Source organism: Triticum aestivum, chromosome 6D (genome assembly GCF_018294505.1).
Source record: "Triticum aestivum cultivar Chinese Spring chromosome 6D, IWGSC CS RefSeq v2.1, whole genome shotgun sequence".
Lineage (NCBI taxonomy): Eukaryota > Viridiplantae > Streptophyta > Magnoliopsida > Poales > Poaceae > Triticum > Triticum aestivum.
In genome coordinates, this window is record NC_057811.1 from 448932449 (window position 1) to 448938737 (window position 6289).

At 54.0% G+C, this 6289-nt stretch overlaps 1 pseudogene; it reads left to right on the plus strand.

The window, feature by feature from the left end:
• The first annotated feature begins 2062 nt into the window (after positions 1-2062).
• On the plus strand, positions 2063-5358 carry LOC123141923 (subtilisin-like protease SBT1.4; annotated as a pseudogene).
• The last annotated feature ends 931 nt before the right edge of the window (positions 5359-6289 follow it).

Consider the following 6289-nt stretch of genomic DNA (forward strand, 5'->3'; position numbering starts at 1 on the left):
ATAGTTATTAGCTAATTTATATTGTTCATTTCAAAATAGTTGACAGCTTATTTTCATTGACAGCTTATTTTGATTGTTCAAACAATGTGCGGAACATGGTAGACAGAACCTACTACACCGATGGCTCTGAGTTAACTTATAAGGAGAAAACTCATCTGGTCGGATTTTGTACTGATATTGTTACAATATCTACAATCAAACTCCTCAACATTATGGTCCTCAATACGTGCCACTAGTGCACGTGTTGAACTACGGTAACTAATATGGAGATACCCTGGTAAGATTTCTTACTATTACGACATCCGTGCGTATTTTGCATAGTTCTAAAACTAGTACATTATCATTGCTAACTATGAAGTTATTGCTATGTTTTTCAATAGATAATCCCAGAGGATTGTGTGCCTCATTTGATGTATCAGAATGGTAGGCTTGATGTTTTGAATATACAACCAGGTCATCCTACGAATCTCAACTGTCCATACCGGATTTCTAAAAGAAGTGGAGACATGCAAATCAAAGAATGGAAAAAATGTATGGACAATCGCAAGGAGGTTCTTGGAAGCAAAAGGAAGCGAGGCGCAAGAATTGGAGACAGGATGATCTCCATTCTCCATAATGGAGAGTCAGGTTCTATATTGTTTTATGCTATTTTACCTTAAAGAGGGTATTTCGGTCCTACCTAATACTGATGATCATGTGCTAAGAACAATTAAGTAGGGTTGGTTCGATGACTATGAGGATGATGATCGTATGACTTGTTATTAATAACGAGTAGAAGTTGTATGATGATGATTAGTAGGACTTATTATTATATATGACGATGCATGATGCGCGCATGAAGAGTTATTATATATCAGCGGGTGAAATGAACATGGATTGGATTGAAGTGAAGGCAACATGCATGTGGTGCGTGTCGAAAGTAGTACAATCCAAACTTGATCAAGTCCGGATTAGTATTACTTTCGACATGCACCACATGTTGCCTTCACTTCAATCTAAGCCATGTTTAGGCATAGCAGTACGTAGCGTTGGTAAACCAAGCACGGAGATATAAGACAGGACACTTCTCTCTAATAGCTACCTAATAACAACCTAAATTAACCCCCCAAAACCCCCCCTTTCAAAAAAAAACCTCAGCTCCTGCCAGGTGCTGACGCGTGGATGCCTATTGGTCCCGGTTGGTGGCACCAACCGGGACCAAAGGCCCTCCTGCCTGGGCTCCCCGCACCGGCCACATGGACGGCCTTTAGTCCCGGTTCGTGTAAGAACCGGGACTAAAGGGCTAGGCATTAGTAACGACCCTTTAGTCCCGGTTTCAGAACCGGGACTAAAGGCCCTTATGAACCGGGGTAAAAGCCCCTTTTCCTACTAGTGGTTGCAACTGCATTTCTGAGTTTGCTTCGACATAATTTTTGGATGTCCCTTTTTCTTTTCTTCGTGTGTCGATGTTATTGTGTGTTTACTAATCATATAAAGGCTGAATGTGTGTTCATGGTGCTTGTATCATCTTCATGCGACATTATGAGTCGTACAATTCACCTTTTATGAAAAAACAAGTCATGATACAATCAAATTGCAATTTAGAGTGAATATCTACAAGATATGATCGATAGCTCTTGCGGGAACCTAGGCGAATGATTCATTCGCCCCAGGGGGAGCGATTGAGCAAACCTAGGCGTCCGCTCAAGAGGGAGTTTCCCGGCGACCCCAGGTGGCACAACAAATTATGAACATGCAGAAAAATGGGCTAGGCCCAATTTGTTGTTTTTGTAAAAAATTGCCATCAATAAATTTGCCATGTAAAAACAATAATGCATTGTAAGTTGCAAAAAAATGGCGTGCTTTGAAAACCAAAAAAATATGAAATTGCCATGAGACTATGTGAAACACTATTAAAATTTACAATTGCCATGCTACCAAGACGATACAATTACAAAAACTAAAAATGGTTTGAAAGGAAAAAAAATCTGTACCCATGGCATTTTGTGTTATGTTGTGAAATTTGCCATGTTACGATTTTTTGCCATGCCACGATTTTTTTTGTCAAGGTTCAAAAACTATGATGATGGCCAGACCACTCACCCTTCTGTGCGTCCTGCTCGCCGTCGTTGCCACCGCCACATCGTCGCCGGCGAGGGAAAAGGAGGAGGAGCGGTCCTGCTACATCGTGCATGTCGCTCACGCGCACGCGCCGCCGCTACCGCACCGTGGCCTGCGCGCCACCTGGGCGTACGCCTCATTCATGCGTGACCGCATGCCGGCGGACATGTCGCTCCCGGCGCCGCGGGTGCTCTACTCCTACTCCCACGCCGCCACGGGCTTTGCGGCCCGCCTGACGAGTCGCCAGGCCGCGCACCTCGCGGGCCAGCGCTCCGTGCTCGCCGTCGTGCCCGACGTGATGCAGCAGCTGCACACCACGCTGACGCCATCCTTCCTCGGCCTGTCGGAGTCATCGGGCTTGCTGCCGGCGTCCAACGGCGCCTCGGACGTCGTCATCGGCGTCCTCGACACCGGCGTGTACCCCATCGACCGCGTGGCGTTCGCGGCAGACCCGTCGCTGCCGCCGCCGCCCGGCAAGTTCCGCGGTGCCTGTGTCTCGGCTCCGTCGTTCAAGTGTTCAACGCCTCGGCGTACTGCAACGGCAAGCTTGTCGGCGCCAAGGTCTTCTACAAGGGGTACGAGGTTGACTTCGGAGGCCCGATCAACGAGACGGAGGAGTCCAAGTCGCCGCTCGACACCCTCGGCCATGGCACGCACACCGCCTCCACCGCCGCCGGCTCTGCCGTCCCGGACGCGGCTTTCTACGGCTACGCCAGAGGGAACGCCGTCGGCATGGCCCCGGGCGCGCGCGTCGCCTCCTACAAAGTGTGCTGGAAATACGGATGCGCAACCTCCGACATCCTCGCGGCGTTCGACGAGGCCATCGCCGACGGGGTCGACGTCATCTCCGCTTCATTCGGCTCCTCCGGCTACACAAGGGCATCATCGTCTCTGCCGCCGCGGGAAACTCCGGCCCCGTTGAGTCCACCGCCATCAACATCGCGCCGTGGTTCTTGACCGTGGGCGCGTCCAGCATCAACCGCCGTTTCCCGGCGGACGTCGTCCTCGGCAACGGTGATACCTTTTCAGGCGCTTCGCTCTACGCCGGGCCCCCGCTTGGCGCAACCGACGTACCGCTCGTGTACGGCCGGACCGCCGGCTCAAAAACCTGCGAAGCTGAGAGGCTCAACGCCAGCTTGGTCGCCGGGAAGATCGTTTTGTGCGACCCCGGCGTGATTGCTGCGCAAAGAGACCGTCGAGTAAATAGCATAAAACTACCACAGTTCGCGTTAGGGTTTCAAAAAACAACTAAATTTTTGTTTGTGACTGATAACTACTAGAATCGTCGTCGCCTATTTCAAAAAACCCAAATTGTCCATTCCTAAGAAATTAAGCTTGTTTATGACAGGTCGGGCCCGCACCTAAGCAAGCCGTCTGTTTGACTGTTTGTTTGACCGTTAAATGACATGTGGGGGACCACATGTCAGTGTCTCATTTACAAAGAACTCTTAAATCCCCCTGTACTTAAAGCAATCAGGTCCCTGAGGTGAGGCCGCGCCCACCCTGAGGAACAGCGCCGGCCAGGTTGCGGGTACGGGCGACGCAGGGAGCAGCTCGACGCGCCGGTCCATGGCGACGTCGGCTCGAGGTGGTGGCGGTGTGGCCGACCTCAGCGCGGAGGCGGGCCTCCACGCGGGCAACGGGATGGATCCATGGCGGCGCCGGCAGGTGGTGGCGGTCTGGCCAGCCTCGCCGCGAAGGCGGGCAGCGGAGGTCGCCGGCCTCTGTGCGGAGGCGGACGTCGGAGGTGGGCGGTGCGCCCCTCCATGGTGCGTGGCGGCGCAGCTCTTGCCGGAGCTTGGCCTCCCGCACGACGGTGGAGGGCCGGCCTCGCTGGTCTCAGGCGTCGACTTGGCGGCGCGGCCTGTGCCAGATCTGGCCGGCCCCGTAGTGTAAAAGAACCAAGGGGTTGAAGAAAAAAATTACATGCAATTTTTTAAGGGACACTGACATGTGGGCCCCACATGTCAGTTAACGGTCAACACAAACAGTCAAACAGACGGCTTGTTTAGGTGCGGGCCCGACTTGTCATAAACTGGCTTAGTTTCTTAGCAGCGGGCGATTTGGGTTTTTTGAAACAACCGACACCTATTTTGGTAGTTATCAGTCATAAATAAAAATTTGATAGTTTTTTGAAAGCCTAACGCCAATTGTGATAAGACAGTCTTATGCTATTCACTCGAGACCGTCAGACTTGCCGGTGGTGTCGGAGCAGTCCTCACCGTCATCAAAGAATTCGGCGAGCTGGTCGTCGGAAGCCCCCATAACTTCCCTGCCACAACCGTCACCTTCGCCGTCGCGAAAAGGATTAAAAAGTACATAAGCAACACTACATCACCGGCGGCGACGATCGTGTTCCACGGCACGGTCATCGGCCCCACACCTTCTTCCCCTAGAATGGCACCCTTCTCGAGCCGCGGGCCGAACTTCCAAGTGCCAGAGATCCTCAAGCCAGACGTCACTGCCCCCGGCTTGGAGATCCTCGCCGCTTGGACCGGCACCGCCTCACCCTCGGGCCTCGACAGCGACTCGAGACGAGTACACTACAATGTCGTATCGGGCACGTCCATGGCGTGCCCACATGTGAGCGGCATCGCTGCAATGCTCCGGCAGGCGAGGCCGGAGTGGAGCCCCGCCGCGATCAAGTCCGCCCTGATGACCACCGCGTACAACATGGACAACGCCGGCCACGTCATCGGAGACATGGCCACCGGCAAGGCGTCCACGCCGTTCGCGCGCGGGGCAGGCCACGTGGACCCCAACCGCGCCCTTGACCCAGGCCTCGTGTACGACGCCGGCATGGACGACTATGTCACCTTCCTGTGCGCACTCGGCTACACCGCTGACGAGGTTGCCATCTTCACGAGAGACGGCTCGTCGACCAACTGCTCGACGCTCCCGGGTTCAGGCTATGTGGGAGACCACAACTACCCGGCCTTCGTGGCGGTGTTCACCTCGCGGAACGAGACCATCACGCAGCACCGCATGGTGCGCAACGTCGGCAACAATGTGGATGCGACGTACCGAGCCACGGTAACCAGCCCCGCCGGCATGCGCGTCGACGTGAAGCCGCAGAAGCTGCAGTTCAGCACTACGCACAACACACAGGAGTACCAGGTCACCTTCTCTATCCGAGCCGCGGGGAGCATAAAGGAGTACACGTTCGGGTCGATCACGTGGAGCGACGGAAAGCACACTGTGACGAGCCCCAACGCCATCGCCTGGCGGCCGCCGGTGAGCGAAGTCGCGGCGATGTGACGTGGATTTTGGTTCCGCGGTTGCTGAACTGCACACCTCTCGCAGCATCTACCTAGAGGAGTTGCGGCACGGCTCGTCCCGAGTTCCGCAGTTAACGTGTACACCTCTCGTAGTGTATTAATGCGCACGTGGACACGAGCAAACCATACGTGTACGCACGCAACTGTATATCTTCCTTCCTTCGGTCTGTAAGAAACTGGACGTCTTCCTTCCTTAAGTCTGTAACTGGGCATCTTACATCCTCGGAGAGAACTCCGCTACTTGTTGCTTCGGCAGGTCCTGCAGACAATGCTATAAAAATACAAGCAAGGAAGGCTCCAACAAAAGCATCCAAGTCACGGCTCGAGATGACCAAACGAGAGACGACGTCGATCAAGGTCCAGCGCCCCGCCTCCTTCGCCGACGACCAGAGCGACGCCCTCGCCCCCCCCCTTCCTACGGTACTCAGGCTCCATGCTATGCCCCTCCTTCGATAAGGTATCTGTCATGTTCATATCAGAACATTCTCTCTTACTATATATCTGTCTGAGTTAATTGCACAGAAGTACCACAATTGGGGCATCACATGCAGATTGGTACCACGATTGCTAATTTTTGCATGTCAGTACCATGATTGCTCCAGTTTTTTCAAATAAGGCTAAAACGCGTATTTATACGTATTGACGCTCGATCCGACAGCTCGGGCCCACCCGTCAGGTGCCACGCTGGTCAATCGGCGCGTGCCCGCGCGCTGACTAGGACGAGCCGGTGCGCTGCTGCTCTCCAACCCGGTCCGGTCGCACCAGCTCGCCCCCGCCACACCATTCCCCTCCCCTCCTCTTCTCCTCACTCGCTCGGACCCTAGTCTATGGCGTCGGCGACTCCGCCAGGCGGCGGCGAGGGCGTCCACGGCGGCGGTGAGATGTCGTTCTGGCCTCCTAGCGGAACGGTT